At 42.3% G+C, this 18,653-nt stretch overlaps 1 protein-coding gene and 2 long non-coding RNA genes across 10 annotated transcripts in view; 2 read left to right on the top strand and 1 right to left on the bottom strand.

Moving 5' to 3' along the window:
• Positions 1-18,653, top strand: part of MAPRE2 (microtubule associated protein RP/EB family member 2) — a 208,534-nt gene that overhangs the window by 102,570 nt on the left and 87,311 nt on the right. The window lies entirely within an intron of this gene.
• LOC145534600 (uncharacterized) lies at positions 204-16,604 on the top strand. Its single transcript, XR_014074787.1, has 2 exons — positions 204-4,118; positions 14,913-16,604. It is a non-coding gene; the product is annotated as an uncharacterized LOC145534600 (long non-coding RNA).
• Positions 12,333-16,605, bottom strand: LOC145534605 (uncharacterized). Its single transcript, XR_014074793.1, has 2 exons — positions 14,999-16,605; positions 12,333-13,053 (listed from the first exon to the last, which is right to left on the bottom strand). It is a non-coding gene; the product is annotated as an uncharacterized LOC145534605 (long non-coding RNA).

Below are 18,653 nucleotides of genomic sequence, written 5' to 3'. Positions count from 1 at the left end.
GAGCGGGAAGGCGAGACACAGCCACCTTCCTCCCCAGCCAGCCCACAGCGGTTTGTTCCCAATCTCGGGAGTGCGCCAATGCCCGGGCCGACCCAAACCCTGTCCCCAAATGGCGAGAACAACAACGACATCATCCAGGATAACGGGACCATCATTCCTTTCCGGAAGCACACAGTGCGCGGCGAGCGTTCCTACAGGTAATGGGGCTGGCCGGGGAGCGGCGGCGGGCGGGCGGGCGCGCGGAAACCCGCCCGTTATATAATGGAGCAGACGCTGCCCCCGGCCCCGGCTGCAGACGGCCGTTTGCAAAGGCGGTTGTGGTTATTTGCTGTCTATTTCCATGTGTCATGTTGGGTGTGCACGGAGGCTGCCAGATTGCAGATGGAAAGCATTTTGTGAATAGGTTTACTGCCTGCAAGGGGTCTCCCTCCATCTCTTTTCCCTTCCACATTGATTTCAAAATGCAAGCAAAATTTCCCCTCTTCTCCAAAGGGACACAAGCAGGAGCACTTCCTTTCCTCCTTCCTTTTTAGATTTTAAAGGAACCATGAGGTAGGCTATGCCTAAAGACCAGGAGGAGGGCGAGGAAAAGGTTTGCGCTTGCCCTGGTGTGTGTGTGTGTATGTGTGTGCAGGAAAGATGGAATCCTCTAGATTAAGCTGCAGTCTGTGATGTTGAACCGCCAGATTGATGGAGCTTTGTAAGAATTCTGCTCGCTGATTGGTGCAAGGATTGACAGCAGAGGTCACGGTGTCAGACATTCACCAAAATTTTCTCCATAGAACCCAAGGTTTATTAGAAAGAGATTGGACTGCAATGGACCTGAAAAGAACTAGGTGCCCTTATGCATTTTCTTAGGAGTTTATGGCCTCCGCATGGGTGGGGGAGCCCGCCCTTCTTATTTACAGTAGGAAGGTAATTCCTGGTATTTTGCTGAGGTCTGATGTGAGGATGAGACTGATCTTGGTCATTGTATTGTGAGCTTTTTGATTAATGAGTCGGCCTGTACGGTTGGCATCGTTTTTACATTAGCATATCTGGCAATATGTTCTAGGAGATAAGCTCATTAAAATTGTTTGCATTGTTTGATAAGGATAACAATGTAATGGAGAATGCAGCTCGAGTCTAAGGCAGCTCATGGCCAGACTTGAAGGGAGACTGATAGCTTCGCTCATATTTCCTCTGAAGTTCTTTTGTACTGGGGTAGTTATTTTTAAATACTACCTTGATAACCACTAACAATGCTTTTGGTCTGAGGCAGAGCACATATACCCCTAAAACGCATCCTTTCAGCTAGGGAGCAACAGGAAATAACTCTTTTTTTTTTTTTAATGCCTTCATCTAAACATTCAGATGGTGTTATGGGCAGAATAGTCTATGTATATAAATGCTGCATGTTTAAAAAATAGAGCCGAAAGTACCCTCACTTCCTCTCTCTTTGACCAAAGAAACACTATTAGCTGACTCAAAAAAAAAAAAAATTATAAGCGATCTTTGCCCTGTCATCCCTGGCAGTTACATAAATACTGGGAGTTAATTTTGGCTGTGCCCATGAGGTCACTAAAATCTCATGCCTATGGTTCCAAGTAATATGTTGACATGACATCCTCAGAGATTCCAAGTGCTTGTTGTTCTCTTAATATAAACCAAAATTGGTCCACAACCTCTGGGACTCTGCTTTTGGAGACCCATGTGATTGGAACATTGGGTCCCTTCTCTGCCTTCCTCCTTCACCTTTCTCTGTGAGCATTCCAAAGCTTAAAATAGAATTTAAAAACAAAAACCCTGAGTTGCTTTTAAACCTTCACTGTTTAAACTGCTCTTATAGGTAATACATTTGAAGCCCTTATTTATTTATTTTTTTTAGTGATTTCATCTCTGCCATATAGGTAGCAGTTGCTTTTAAGCAGAGTTCGAATTTTACCACATGGGCTGAATGAAGGCAGTTGCCTGGTTGGGTTTTATTAGTCATGTGAACTAACTTGCAATGGCAATGGAAAGATCACTTGGGGGGAAAGGTTAAATGCTACCTTTTGTTGATGAATTATTGCTTTACAGTAAAAATTTATTCACCTTTCAAATTGAGTCCAAGTTGTTTTTTCCATTTCCTGAACTATTTCCAATTTGCTGTCCAAGTCCTGGTATGGTACTTGATATGATGTGAGAAACAAAACTGAATTTGAATAAAGATCTGATGGAGCAAAATCTTAACTCACTAAGAGCATTGTGGCCTTTGCATTTTATATAATAGGATTATTAGTCCCTATAGTGAGAGATGCCATAGATTAAATGAAGAAAGAAGACTCCAAAATTGCTTTTGAATTGTGTTATACAAAGGGTGCACAAGGAGACAGGCACACTTGTTTTCCTTGGTCTGCTTTTCTTTCAAAGTGGATGACCAGTGTAGTACAACTGCCACTTATTTTTTGGGGGAAAGGAAAGGAAGGAAAGGAAAAATGTGACACGTTTTTCTATCCAGTAAGTGTTCCATAATTATTTTGGCATCCTGAGGCTGGAATAATATTGCCATTTAATTGCTGAGGAAACTTGGAAGGCAGTTTGAAAGCCAGAGTAGAGATTCAACCACATAAGTTTTACTTAGGTTGTAGGTTAAGTCTGGTCTGCATCAATGAGGTGTGCCAGAGAGTTCTGTTTGAGTACCATGGAGGGGCCTGGATAAGCCCAGAGCCCTGGGGTGATCTCTTTCTGGGAATTTCCAGGGAATTCTCTTTCTGGTTCCTTTACTGACTTCTCAGTAGTCCCAGCAGGTCGTTCGGCTTTGGCTTTATTTTCTACATTTGCTCATTGCATATAGACTCTTTCATTGCTTTCTTATAAAAGTCTTTGTAAGGCTAACTGAAATATTTAAAACAAAAACCATCTTAAAATATAAAAACCATCTATAAATATAAGAAGAAAGCTATTGTTACTGAACGGGACCTCTTCAGGCACTCCAGGATAAGAACACCCCTCACCTGGCTGGGAGCACGGGTGAGAAGAACCCAGAGAACAAGGCCGTTCTTTCTAGCACAGTCAGAAGGCAAGTGGTCACTCTTCCCAGCAGGAGACATTATTGTCATAACGTTTGCACCAGACTGTTTATAAATAAGGATCAAATATGGTTCACAATCCAGATATCTTGATCCAGGTATCTCTTGGTATAAACAGAACCTGTTTTTACAGCCTGGACCAGAAGGAGTGGTAAATCATTATTGAAACAGAGTACACTTTGGTTAGAAGAGCAAGTTTCCTTTAGAAAATTACCCTTCCATTAGCAATTTCAGTTGAAAAGAGCAAGTGCAAAGATGGCTCAGCAGAGCCGGGTGGATGTGTTTGTGTGGCTCATGTCCACCACTCCTGTCTGATTGCCTTCTTGCATTCCTCACTGCATTTATGAACACTAGAAATCCATATATTTTAAGAGCGGCCTAAAAAATAAATGTGGCGTGGGCCATCTGAGGTGACGCTGTTTAATTCACAGAGCGAATAGTTGTGCTCTGCGCTCCCTGGAGAGGCGACTCCCTATAGCGCTGTTTCATGCAGATGCTCATAGATGAGATTTATTAACTGGCCTTCTGCCCACCGCATCGCATCTTTGTTTGCATACTCCAGGCTTTTCAGAATGAATGTATAAGTCCAGAGGACTAGTTCCACATGGATATTTGAACATGCAACTACAGTAGCATATGTTTCTGAATTCTTAAAAAAATTACTCGACCCGAGGCAATGGACTATAAAGAAAAACACAGCGAAAACTTAAGCCTAAGACCTTGACTCTGACATCCAGTTTTGCTAGTTTTGAAAAATGAGCTCGTGGTAGGGCAGACAAAAAGAGATATATGTGTATGTGCCCACAAATACGTGTGCAGAAGATAGTTGCAAAAGCATGTTCTGTTTAATAGAAGCTATTGTAACACGCCTCGTTTTAACCAGAATGTAGATTTCAGGTCACATTTCCCCAAACAGCGACTGCAGAAGTCTCCTTCATGCATCTCCATTAGGTATTTGTTAGCATCATCTGGGTTTACTTCTGTCTTAGGAGATTTTTGAAAATAATGATTTTTGTCCTTAATGTTTTTCTTAGTATTTTTAAAGGGTTACTAGATACCTTGACTGTAGTGCACCAGGCTCCTCTGTCCATGGAATTTCCTAGGCAGGAATACTGGAGTGGTTTGCCGTTTCCTTCTCCAGGGATCTTCCCAACCCAGGGATCAAACTCAGGTCTCCTGCATTGCAGGCGGTCTCTTGCTTTGCAGGCAGATTCTTTACTGACTGAGCCACCAGGGAAACTGCCTGAATTATTAGGTGCCCAGTGTATTTATTTTCTTTTTGGCTGTGTTGAGTCTTCGTTGCTGTGCACGTGCTTTCTCTAGTTGCAACGAGTGGGGGCTACTCTCTAGTTGCAGTGCTCTGGCTTCTCTTTGAGATGACTTCTCTTGTTGCAGAGCACAGGCGCTAGGGCACACAGGCTTCAGTGGTTGTGGCATGCATGGACTTAGTTGCTCTGAGGCATGTGGGATCTTCCTGGATCAGGAATCAACCGGTGTCCCTTGCATTGCAAGGGGGATTCTTAACTACTGGGCCACCAGGGAAGCCCTAGGCACCCATTTTTTGAACTTCTTTTCAGGGTCCTTTGTCGGAGAGTCTGTTAAAGGAGATGGTCCTCCGGGTGCCGCTGGTGAGAGGCTCACCCCTGCTCAGCAGTGGTTGCCACTGGTCTCATCTGTTTACGGGAGCATCGTCTTAGCAGAACAATGGTTTGAGATGGTCCTCTGAATTTAGGAGGTTGATTTCCATATTCAGTATCTTTCCTGTATACACAGAGACCTCTTGAAGCTGCAGTGAATAATCCCTCAGATTAGTGGAGGGGGAAATAGTGGGACTAATCTAAATATTCTGTGTGGTTTGGAGGATTAATTTGACAAATGCTTGAGAATCTCACTCTGGCCACGCTCTCTGCCAGATGCCCCTCGAAGGACCTTGAGTTGTAGCAAAGTCAGATGTCTGAGCCACTCATTCTGTAACAGGTTTACTTTGTTGTGAATGTTTGGCTTGGTCTGATAGCACAAGTGGTTTGTGCTTTCTGAGCCCAGAGTGACTCAAAGTAGAAAAAGATACCCTCAAGGCCAGTATGTTGTAGGAAGCTAAAAGATCCTGTTGGAGAAAGCTATTTGGGTGAAAGGAGTGGAGGCTGTAGAATCAGAATTTTCATTGGATAGAATTTTCCCGTGGGATAGGAGCATTGGTAGGCAGGCAGGGTGACCGGAACTTGAAAATTGAAAGCATGTTGATTGAAAGACAGCGTAATAAGAACGGAAGTGCATGCTGGAATCGAGCTCATGCTGGAATCGAGCTCCTGTTTTGCAGTGAGAGTTGAAGGGAAAATGGAATCCTCCAGTGGCCCACCCTTCAGTGTCCAGAATTCCTAGGGAACACTTCATTTGCTCTAACAGAGAGACCTCTCCGGCTCTGTTGTAGGGCTCAGGACAAGGTAGGCAGATGTTCCTGGCTCAAGGCATTTTCCCTCAGTAGAAGCAATCAGTGCAGCTTCTTCCCATAACAGCATTGGTACTTAGGTCAGATGGTGGCTTCTTGCTATACAGATGCCAACTTCACAGTTACCAGGCTAAAAGGGTGGCTGCTGTATAGAGTTTACACTCTTTCAATCCTCCCAAACTCAGAGGCAGAGTGTCTGGTATTTTGCTGTGAAGGATCCTCAGGAGTCATTTAATGCCAGCTGATGACACTGCTCAGAATACCCCTCAGGGCTCCGGTGCCATTTTTCTTACAGCTGGAAAGTGATCCCTTCGATGGCAGTTTCTGGTACGGACTGAGAGTTTAACCCAGATGGTGTGGATTGCTTTACTTTCGAATTTTGTCAATTTTACTTTAAAGGAATTGATTTACTCCTCTCCTGTGAACAGTGTCTTTTCCACAATGAAATTTGTTAGGATATGTATGTTAGAATAATTCCATTCTTTCTGACTTCAGGCTATATTTCAGATACCAACCTCTAGAATTCTAAAGTGGATGTGTCATACTCATCTAGTATCCTTTTTTATTGAAGTATACTTGCTGTACAATATTACATATGTTACAGGTAGATAATATAGTGATTCACAATTTTTTAAGGTTATACTCCATTTATAGTTATTATAAAACATTGGCTATATTCCCTGTGTTGTACAATCTATCCTTGAGCATATTTTGTACCTAACAGATTGTGCCTCTCAGCCCCCTGCCCCTATGTTGCCCCTCCTCCTCCCCTCTCCCCAGTGGTAACTACTGGTTTGTTTTTGGTATCTATGAATTTGCTTCTTTTTTATATTCACTAGTTTATTTTTAGAGTGCACAGATAAGTGATACCATACAGTATTTCGCACTTAGCATAATACCCTCCAAGTCCGTCCATGTTGCTGCAGATGGCAAAATGTCATTCCTTTTTATGACTGAGTACTGTTCCATTGTATGTGTATACCTCATCTTCTTTATCCATTCCTCTGTCCATGGACAGAGGAATGTTTCCACGTCTTGGCAGTTGTACATAATGCTGCTATGACACTGGGTTGCTTGTACCTTTTTGAATTAGTGTTTGCTTTTTCCTAATATATACCCAGGAGTGTTTATGTCTCTCATCTAGTATCTTAAGCACTCTTCCAGCAACTTTTTGTCTTGGAACACTCCACACACCCCCCATTGGTATCACAGGAACCTCATTTCTAGCTCACTTGAAAATTCTGATTGTTCATCTCCTAGTTTTTGACCTTTGGAATTTATGTTGAGAGAATGCAAAATGGAAGCCTACAGTTCACATAGGCAAAAACTGAAATTATGTGCTTTTGCCTCATAGCATCTATCAGAGACATGGCTCCTAAACATGTTTTTGTTAGATGCATCCCCAAAGATAACTTATTTTAATGGAAATAACTCATTACTGCAGTAAAGATGAAACAGGGTTTTATAGGCCACCAAGAAATAATTTCTTAGTAGGTTACTGAGAAAAATACTTGTACATTTTCAGTGTCATATCTCCCCAGCCTAATTAGGATCTTACTCACTTGAACCAGGACACACTTATTTAAAGCATTATTTCTTTTTCTAAAAGATCGAGAGGTGGTGATAGGTGCATAGGATGGTCAACGTGATGACTGCTTTTTGTGATAGATGCTTTTGTGTAATTATCTCATAAAGGAAATGTAATGAGAGCTCAGTCTTTTTGTTACTTAGAGACCTCATTTGCTTTGAGCAGGTAAATGTGCTAAAGAGCCAGGTTTGTGCCATGACTTGAAACAGAAGAGGAATAGGGTGAGAGGCTTGAAAATGAAGAGTAAGCATTGTAAATATTTAGTGTACATTGGCAGAAGTCTATGAAACTTGGGATCTCACGCACAGAGTTGGTCCTAAGGTTTATGGCCAGCACTTGGTGTTAAGTCATTCTTAAAATGACAGTGCTCTTCCTACGAGGCACACCTTGGGTTTCCGTGATCCGTTTTATTTTTTCCTAGAAGTCATGTTTGATTTTCTTTTATAACATTAATTTTTCATTTTTAAGAGTCAGCCTGCCCTGGCAAAGCCCTGAGAGATAATTTGTCTAAAATCACAGTGGCAATGACATCTCAGGGAGGCGTTCTTAATGTCACAGTTCTACTCTGATGACAAACAGTAGTATCCCCTCATCCAGGAGCCCTCTGCGTGGTTCCCTGCAAGGCTCGAATTTGGTGGCTCAGACGGTAAAGAATCTGCCTGCAATACAGGAGACCCAGGATCAGGAAGATCCCTTGGAGAAGGGAATGGCAACCTACTCCAGTATTCTTGCCTGGAGAAACCCATGGACAGAGGAGCCTAGTGGGCTACAGTCCACGGGGTCACAGAGAGTCACACACAACATGACTTAGGACTAACAGTTTCACTTTCAAATCAGGAGAAAGCACAGCCACTCACATGGGCCCCTCTCCCCCTCCCACGTCTACTTCCTTTTTGTCATTTTAGAAAGCCAGAGCGTGTTTTCAGGTTGCCGATAATAAAATCTTTTAAATTTCCACTCTGTAAATAATTATACAGTTGCAGCTTTATTAAAATTTAAGCCAGAATTCCAGTCATCTAAAAATCTGTTCTTTCAGCAGACTCACCAGGTTCCTTCTATATGTTATACTCTGAGCTGGGCGCTTGAATTCAAAAACAAGTCACACAGGGGACTTACCTGGTGGTCCAGTGATCAAGACTCCATGCTTCCACTGAAGGGGGCACAGGTTCAATCCCTGGTCAGGGAACTAAGATCCCACATGGCACAGCCAAAAAAAAAAGATAAATCATGCATAGCCCTTTCTTGAAAAGCCTCTAGGTCTTGGGGACAACAGGCAGGAAGGCAGTGTTTGACTGGAGGAATCTGAGATGGAAAGGTACCGCCAACCCCAGGAAAGTAATTCTGTGAGTCTTGTTCTGATAACTTGGCAAGGGCAAAATTCCCTTGTAGCTCATTTGGTAAAGAATCTGCCTGTAGTGCAGGAGACCTGGGTTCGATTCCTGGGTCGGGAAGATCCTCTGGAGAAAGAAATGGCAACTCACTCCAGTATTCTTGCCTGGAGTATCCCATGGACAGAGGAGCCTGGCAGGCTACAGTCCATGGGGTCTCAAAGAGTCGGACACAGCTTAGCGACAAAACCACCACCACAGTTTTCAGGAGTTTTCAGTAATGGCATCGGTAGATAAAAACCATGTTTGAGTGTGTGTGTTCCCTACTATGACCTCTGTATAAGTTTTAATACAGCCCCGTGGCATAGGTTTGAGCATTGTTGAATGACATACGTGGTCCTTCTTCACTTGAGGAAGAATAAAATGCTTATCTCTTTTGCTCCTCCAATTTTTATGGTATTTTTATTGAGCATCACTATGTTAAAATTAGTGCAGTAGACTAACTTTTATGTAAAGAAAATGTTTATATTCATATTTCCTTAATGGGCATGCAGAAAATGGAAGAATGTTAACACATGTGGAACTGGACACATGTCACAGTGGAACTGGACAGATGATGGGTCCCTGGGTCCCTTTCTATGTTTGAAAAAAAAAAATTGGGAAACTATATAAAATGCACTCCCTAATCAAACAGTGGTGTTTCACTTAACCCCTTAGTGGCAGTTTGAAAATTAAATGAGTTTTGATTTTTCACAGTTGAGTTTTACATGCAGAAAGGTATTGGGAAGCATCTCAAAATATCCTTGCTGAAATCACATGGATGATGATAAAGATTTGCCTGACCCAAGTACCATTCTTACACGCGGCTGCGGCATCCGCCTCTTGAGGTTTCACACGGAGCCAATGCATAGTCCATATTTTGTTTCGTTTTCTCCAGAGTCTGTCAGAGCTGCAGTCGGTGTTTTTTGTGATGTGGCCAGTCTGCTTAGTATGCCACATGAATCTTGCTCTGACTGCAAAATAATCCTCTGTAAAGATCGTTGTCAATCTTTGGATGTTTTTCTCCTCATTTATTGAGCACCTGGTGTGTCTCAGGTATTGTGCAGGGGCCTTTAAGTGTGCGATTGCAGGTTTTGGCTATTTTTTTTAGGCACTCTACTGCTGTTTTCTGCACACCACCCCCATCCTGCCCCCACTTCTGAGTCTGACTCCCCACCTTATGGAAGTTATTGAGTGATATCTGGCCTTGATGTCCGCCCCCACCCCAACCCGTGATGGTGCTAGACGCCAGCCAGGAAGCAGGCCATCTGCATTCACAAGCCCTCCTTAGCCCCAGCCCCTGCCCCTCCCCCTCCCATCTGGGTGAAGGCTGAGTGGATGGCAGGGAGACTGACCAATTAAGAATAAACAAAAGGAGAGCTTTGAATACATTATCCCAGCTATCGGGACCTGCCGCTCACTGGCAGTAACCATGAAACAGAAAGCTTGTGGAGCCTTTGCTCTGCTAGAGAAGGAGGAAGCGGAAGAGGGCGCGATTGGTGGGTGCTGTGTGGGTAGGGGGGGAGCGCAGGATGAGGGCGTCTTGGGGGGGACGAGTCAGCCCCACCTCCACCCCCCTGGTTCCCTGGCTCTCTCTGTTTCTGGGAACCTAGTACATCTGTCCCTCGATCACGTCTTCTCCAGGGAGAAGGAAAGAGAGATGAGCGTCATTAGCCCCCTAGGCAAGGAGGCTGAGGACAAGAGAGTCAGCCTTTCCAACATCCCTTAGCGGGGCTGGCAACACAGCAATAAATGGGAAAGCAGGTTTGGTGTTTGGGAAGCCAGTACCCCTCTCCCTGGAATTTCTCACAGAAAGATAGCATTGTCGGATCACCGACTGTAAGATGTCAGTGTGAGTAACAGTTGAACATACTTCCAGCCTGTGTGTTGAGGGTCACCGCCTCCTCACCTCCCGTTCAGAACGTGGTCTACCTCCCATTAGGACCAGTTGGGGCACTCGGAGTCCCAGATTGCTGCTCAAGAGAAGCAGGAAGGGGTAGCAGGCAGAGCCTGGGCTCTGGCCTCAGACTTATTCTCCATCCCAGCTCCACCCTTTTCAAACTGTGTCATCTAGGGCAAATTTTTTAGCCTCCCTAAGCCTCATTTTCCTAATGTGCAAATGGAAATAATAATAGCATCAACTTCACAGTTCTTAATGAGGACTTAAATGAGATGCAGAACATAAAGTATACTAAGCAGTTGAATGGTGCAAAGTAAATGCCTTTCAGAATATTAGCTAGTATTGTTGTTTGTCATTTCAGTGTACTCTTTTACCCTGTCTGCATAAACTGTGATCTTTGTGTCCTCAGTACCTCTTACAATACCTGACACATAGCAGTTGTTCATTAAAAGTCCAACTTCAGTATGGAAAAAATTCAAACAAATTATACTGTGATCTCCCCACCTTACCAACTTGATTAAGAATTGATCAAAATCAATTGATTTTATATACAGTAAACTGCATCTATTTAAGGTATAATGATTCAGTGAGTATTGGTGGTATGTATACCCTTGAAGCCATCACTCGCAAAAGATTCCTGGTATCCTTTGCAGTTCATAGCTCCACTGTCCACAGCACCAAGTAACCACTGCTCTTTCTGTCACCCTAGATTACATTACATTTTGTATAAATGAAATCATACGGATTGTACTCTTTAGTGTCTGACTTCTTTTACTTGGCATAATGATTTTGAGATTGATCCAGCGTGGATGAATACGACTTGGCCACAAAGGATATCAGCCCTGAATATTTATTGGAAGGGCTGATGCTGAAGCTCCAGTACTCTGGCCACCTGATTTGTGGCCGAGTGGTATTCTATTGTATGGCTTTGTTGTTCTTCAGCTGCTCAGGCATGTCTGACTGCTTGTGACCCCGTGGACTGCCTCACACTAGGCTTCCCTGATTTTCACTGTCTCCCGGAGTTTGCTCAAACTCTTATCCATTGCAGTGATGCCATCCAACCATCTCATCTTCTGTCGTCCCCTTCTCCTGACTTCAATCTTTCCCAGCATCAGGGTCTTTTCCAATGAGTTGGCTCTTTGCATCAGGTGGCCAGAGTATTGGAGCTTCAGCATCAGTCCTTCCAATGGATATTCAGGGTTGATATCCTTTAGGATTGACTGGTTTGATCTCCTTGCTGTCCAAGGGACTCTCAAGAGTCTTCTCTAGCACCACAGTTCAAAAGCATCAATTCTTCAGCGCTCAGCCTCTTTTATTGTCCAACTCTCACATCTTTACATGACTACTGGAAAAACCATAGCTTTGACTATACAGACCTTTGTAGGCAAAGTAAAATGGCTATACCATATTTTATCAGTTACCAGCTTGTGAACATTTGGGCTAGTTTCAGTTCTTAGCAATTATGGATACAACTTCTATGAATATTCATGTATAAATCTTTGTGGAACAAATGTGTTCATTTCTCTGAAATAAATATCTAGGAGTGGAATGGTTGGGCAATATAACTGCTGTTTAAGAGACTTAAGAAACTTAAGGCAACTTAAGGAATAGTTGTCCAAAGTGGTTGTACCATTTCACATTCCTACCAGAAGCATAGAAGAGTTCCAGTTGCTTCACATCCTTGTCAACACTTGGCATTGTTAGTCTTTTAAAGTTGGCCATCCTTACAGATGTGGACAAGTATCCTGCTGAGATTTTAATTTATATTTTGATCATTAACGATAATCCGTGTCTTTTGTGTGTTTATTGGCCATTTGTGTACATTCATAATGGAGTGTGTGTTCAGATCTTTTACCTATTTTAATAAAAAAAGATTAGGTGGTTTATTTTACTATAATATGGTCTTGACTTAGATTTCAGTGAGTTTGAGTCCTGTGTTCTTAACCTGAATATAGACCTCTTAAGAAAAGGAGTCAGTGTTTCTACCTGTTCTTTATCCACAACACTTTTTCTGGAAATTAGGTCCAGTTCTCAGTGAGTACATACTAAATGATTATATTAAAATAAAATTCAAAATAATAACTGAATAAGTTATTTTTAACTTAGGGGAAAACTACTAAAGCCATTTTAAAAGTGTATATGAAAGAGTTAAATTTTGAAGCTATATTTTCTTTAAGGTCTTGACATATATGAGATCCTCTTTTAATTCTGTGAACCTTATAGTTCTGTAGATAGTCTTTTCTTTGTACTTAACACCGTATCAAATTTCACACCATTGAAATTAAAAGGAAGATGTGGGTAGAAATGTCTTCCTCTTTAAAGGTAGCAAGGAACCATTTCCGTATTTCATAAATTTTGCTCAGGATAATCAAAGCATTACATGCCATTCCCTGCCCCCCTTTTTAAATTCTTAGGCTAACATTCCCCCACCTCTTGCTCACTCCTCATTCTGTCTCATTTGACGTTTTTTGTTCTTGTTGCCCAGACTGGCTCCTGACTTCTCAAAACCCTTAAGGAGAAGTTGCCTCAAGTAGCAATAGAATTTAGAAACTAGGAAGCTAAAGCTCAGTAAAGTCACTCAGTCATGTCTGATTCTTTTCGACCCCATAGACTATAGCCCACCAGATTTCTCTGTCCATGGAATTCTCCAGGTAAGAATACTTGAGTGGATAGCCATTCTCTTCTCCAGGGGATCTTCCCAACTCAGAGATTGAACCAGGGTCTTTTTCATTGCAGGTGGATTCTTTACCATCTGAGTCACCAGGTAAGCCCCATAAGCTCAGTAAGGTCCTAGATTTACCTGAAAGGATCAGCTGAGGACCCTTGTATTTTTAAAAGGGAATGCTTGGCTTCCCGAATCTTTGCAGCCAAAAACCAAATTTCTTAACCACATATGTTTCAAAATCCAAATATACCATGAAATAAAGGTCACTTATGATTTCACAAATGCCCTAGGTCTTCTAGTAAATTTTGAGTGCAACATCTTTCATCTATCACTTACTCATTTTATTGCAAAACCATGAGGCCAGATTTCAGATGAGTTACAGCTTCCATAATGGCAGTAATCTCTTGCTTTCTTGGTCATAGATGACTGTTTTCTGTGTTCTGTTTAGGACTGAGCAAGTTACAAGCCACCAGAGTATCAGTTGAGAGTTGAGAGGGTTCTTTTTTGCTTTCATTGAGGTTGTTCCTTGAAAGGAAGCCAAATACCATTTGACAGGACATCCTGTGATTCCCTTAGTTTACGATGGCCAAGGACATGCCTTTTTTTTTTTTTTTTTAAAGAGATGATTGCTTGCTTCCTTTCCTGTTAACAAGGGAACCCAGAACTGATGCTGTCCGTTCGGCTTTAAGAACAATAACTAGCAAATAGCTAAAGCTCACTCCAGAATCACCCAAAGAATTTTAGAACATGGAAGAACTTCCAAGTCTTTTTACATGAGTCACCAATGATTTGATCATGGTTAGCATTTAACTGACCATCAGTTCTGTTGTCTTGAAATAATAATCAACTGAAAAAGAGAGGAAGTGACCAAACTATAAGTTCAAGAAATTAAATATGTTAACAGAAAATCTGAAATCAGGTATATTATGAGATATCTGAACACTGACATATCAGTGCGGATGCTACACACAGAGAAGACATGGAAAATGCTCACAATGTGTTAAGAGAAACAAGCTGATGAGTACAAAAGTGTGTAAGTATTGTATTGATGTCCTAGGACTGCCCTAACAAGTGGCACACACTGATGGCTTGAAATGCATTCCTTCACAGTTGTGGAGGCTGGAAGTCTGAAATGAAGGTGCTGGCCGAGCTGTGCTCCCTTCCGAAGGCCCTGAGGGGGAATCATTCTTTGCCTCTTCCTGCCGGGTCTCCTTCTGCGTTCCTTGGCTTGTAGCCGCGTGGCTTCAGTTATCACGTGACCTCCTTCCCTGTGTGTCTGTGTCTTTCTGTGTCTCCACACAATGTTCTCGTAAGAATACAAGTCGTTGCATGCCATTGAAGGGAGTTCAGGGTCGAGAATGAGACACTTTGTACTCCAGGGAAACTGGTGGAACAGGTCTTCAGAAAGTCAGATATTCTCAGGAATTGGTTTCATGTTCCCAATCCTCGCATCTCCTCATATCTAGAAAAGGACTCAATCCCTTCATGGTGACATCAGCTCCTCTTGACTGGCAGAAAATCTTTTGTAAGATAAGTGCTTGATTGCTCTGAAGTCCCCCTTCACCAAAGTCACATATATTAACCTTCCTCCCCTGCCTCTTTGGAGCAGTTTCTCAGAGCTATCTGAGGTGCTGTCTCCCAGGCTGAAGTCCTCATTTTGCCCCAGATAAAACTTAACGCACACACACAAAAAAAGAATGCAAGTCATTGAATTTAAGACTCTAACCTTATCTCAGCTAATTAAATCTGCAAAGTGTATTTCCTAATAAGATCACGTTCTGAGGTTTTGAGTGGGCATGATTTCTAGGGGAGGGGGTGATGCTATTCAATCTAGGGTATATGTGTGTGCTCAGTCACTCAGTTGTGTTCGACTCTTTGCAAGGCTACGGACTGTAGCCTGCCAGGCTCCACTATCCATGGGATTTTCCAGGCAAAAATACTGGAGTGGATTGCCATTTCCTCTTCCAGGGGATCTTCCCAACCCAGGGATCATACCTGAGTCTCTTGCATTGCAGGTGAATTCTTTACTGCTGAGCAGACACAAACACACATGTGTGTGTGTGCATGTGTAATCATTTTTATAAATGTACATGTATAAAATACACACACTCACTTCTCTCATTTAAAAGGTCTTTAATTTTTATCTTTAGTCTCTACTTTTTCTCTACTAAAAAGGTACTGATTTTCAACATAAAAATATTTTTTAAAATAACACTTTGACTATTTTAAAAAAAATAGTTTTTTTTAATGAGCATTCTACCTTGAATTTGTTTTGTTTTACCAAACTATTATGATTTTTTTAAACCTTAATTTAAAATAGGGATTATTCCCTTGTAGTGTATATACACACAAAAATATATGGAGTCAATATTTTTATGATATTAATTATGTTTATTATGCTTGTTACATTATAACAAGAGCTAAAACTGAAGTAATGTAAAGTAAACCGGTCTTTGAGACATTGGGGCAGCCAGTGTAGTATCAGGTCTTTGGTTTAGGTGTGCCCTCTGCCGTGCTCAGTCGTCTCTGACTCTTTGGGACCCCATGGACTATAGCCCGCCAGGCTCTGCTGTCCATGGAATTTTCCAGGAAAGAATGCTGGAGTTCGTTGCCATTTCCTACTCCAGGGGATCTTCTCAACCCAAGCACTGAACCTGCGTCTCCTGCATTTGCGGGTCGTTTCTTTAGCACTGAGTCGCCTGGGGAGCCCCCTGCCCCCTGCAGAAGTGATTATTACATTCAACTGCTGATTCAGATTAATTTTTAAAATATATTTCAAAGTCTCTAAGTTAAATTAATCTTAGGAACCTAGAAACTAGGGTTTGAGATAGAATGGGGAGGCACTTTGAAAACCTCACATTGACTCATATACTGGGTAACTTTTAACACATATTCACTGTAGCACTAATTTCATCTACTTACCAAATGCCTTTAGACCTTCCTGTCTCCAGTAACATCTTTGGTTATTTAGTCAAGTAGTTTATATGGTCTTGTAAGTAATTTCCTTTTCCTTAATTATTTCTGAATGCTCATTAATCAGCTGTTACTTTTCCATTTTTATCCCAGGTTTAACAAAACATTCCAAATTCAGCAGAGACTGGAATCCCACACATTTATTAAACTACAACAGTATGTTAAATTTTGTCCTTTGCTCTCGTGAGTCCTCATAGCGTAGTACTGCAGAGTCAAAAAAAAGGAAGCTCTAGTTCAAGAAACTGCTATGCATCCACTCTTCCCAGCCCCAGAGGTCTGACCATGTCTGTCCCTCTGGTATTTCTGTACCGGATTCAGTTTGGACATGGCACACTTCTTAGCCACTTTTTATGCACATGCTCAGTGTTTTATACTTCCTTTTGAGAATTACAGTGGTTCTATACTGATGCTGGAAATGTTTTCACCTTTGACCTGGGTCAGGACAGCAGACAAGAAAGCGGAGAGGTATTGCAAATGAAGTGTGTGTGCGTGTGTGTGTGTGTGTGTGTGTACAAACTGATTTTTGTCAGGGGCTTCTGGGTCTTTTGATGCAAGTCTATCAACCCTTTCTTCATTCCCATAAATAAATGGTATTGCCTTAAAAAAAGAAAAAAACCCTCTTCTACTCCAGTACAAGACAGATGGGATTGGTGTCTGGTTGCCCAGACAAGAGTAGCAGGAAACTGGGGCGGGGGGGAGAAGGATGAACTCTGACTCTGGGGTGGAGCTGTGGACCGATAAGTGGGAAATCTATTCTCTGGCCTAAATGAATCATTTCACCTGGGAAGGGAAGTTTCGGGAATGATGGCTTGGGGAACTAGTGATGAAATAGTGTTCCTAGTTTTGATGGTATTTCCCCACCGCTACACCAGTTTGGCTGAACTTTACTAATCTTGAACCAACATTTCCATTTCCTGTGCTCATGACCTGCAGCCGTCTTGGACGTAATTCACAGGATGTCCTCTGGGGTTGTGGAGTGGGTTTGAGGTAGAAGCCCATCGTACCTTGTCAACCAAAGGTCATATTTAAGAAACTTAAGGAAAGAATTAAGAATGGGTGGCATGAAGAGGGTTGGGGGTATGTGAGTGTACATCACCCATTTTAGAATTAAATTCACTGGGACATATTGGAACAGTGGCCTGTACTTCCCTCCTTCTTTTAGGCTTAATTTTATTGGTACTTCACTTTGCATTTCAGAATGTTCTCATGAGTTTAAAAACAAATTTTGCCACAATGTAAATACAAACCTTTGGATAGGCACCGATCTCTAGGAGTGAGATACCAAGAGATTTGTCATTTTTGTTTGTTTTTAAGAGATTGATTTCTCTAAACACATAGTCAGGACATCCATCTGAAATCTTTTATTAGTTGAAAAAAATTATAAGCAGCAATCGTGTATGTGGCCTCTATCCATTTTGTCTAAGCTACCACAGAAAGCAAATTGAGAGACCTGAGTCCAGGATGTGCAGTAAGTAGAAATGTAAAAGATGGTGATTCCTAAAATATTAGCATGCTTTTTATGTTAGAGCTGGTAGGCTTTTGAGCCAAAAACCATTCCCAGCATTAAACTGAGTAAAGCTAGTCACCAAATCTCTCCATTTCAAGCTCTTCTTCAGGGAAACTTATGTTAAAAAATCATCTTGGTTAAAGGGAAAATGTACAGTGAGGCCTTGGTAACACTAAAAAAGGAAAAAAATAGTTTTATTCAAGGCCACGATTGTATCTGGTAAAATGGTACTGATGAACCTATTTGTAGGGCAGGAATAGAGATGCAGACATAGAGAATGGACTTGTGGACACAGCAGGGGAAGGAAAGGGTGGGATGAACCGAGAGAATAATATTGACATATGTACACTACCATGTGTAAAACAGATAGCTGGGGGGAAGCTGCTGTATAGCACGGGGAGCTCAGCTCGGTGCCCTGTGATGACCCAGAGGGCTGGGATGGGGGAGTGGTGAGAGAGAGGCTCCAGAGGGAGGGGCTATGTGTATACTTACAGCTGATTCACGTTGTGGTAAGCAGAAACCAGTACAACATTGTAAAGCAATTAACCTCCAATTAAAAATATAAATAAAATCAGGAATGGTGGCAGGGAAAGACCACAACTGTGTTCTCATTTGGAGGTCTGTCTTTTTCTCACTTAACTCTCGTGACATAATAAAACTCGAGAGCAGAAAGGGACTTGGTTGAGGGCAGGAATCCTAGAATCAGCCCTCGGCCCGGATCCCAGCTGTTGAGTTTGATAATTGTGACCAGGGGAGTGACTCACCCTCCCTCCCCCTGTCTGTGTAACTTCTCCGCATCGTGGCGTAAGCTCTGTCCCCGTCACATAGCGTTGTTGTGAAGACTGAGAAGGTGAGTGTTAGCTATGTACTCCTGAGAAGGAAAGGAGAGCCAAAGAAGTGAGGCACCTGTGCACAAGTTCACCTGACTGGTCGGTGGTAGCTCTGGGGTTGGCAGCCAGTGCCCCTGATCAGGGCTCTCATGAAGCTGAAATATGTACACACAGTGAGTGTGCATTTCATACTGGAGGCATGAAGAATGGCATGTTTCTCTGTTGCATTCTTTCTTTTAGACATCAGACAACAGAGACCTTTAATCCACTCAAGGATTTAATCCACTCAGGATTTCTCCTCTCCTGACCATGTCACACAGCACTAGA

This window comes from Giraffa tippelskirchi, chromosome 14 (genome assembly GCF_054371585.1).
Source record: "Giraffa tippelskirchi isolate mGirTip1 chromosome 14, T2T-mGirTip1v1.2.pri, whole genome shotgun sequence".
In the NCBI taxonomy this organism is placed as follows: domain Eukaryota; kingdom Metazoa; phylum Chordata; class Mammalia; order Artiodactyla; family Giraffidae; genus Giraffa; species Giraffa tippelskirchi.
This window is presented reverse-complemented; position numbering and strand designations above follow the sequence as displayed.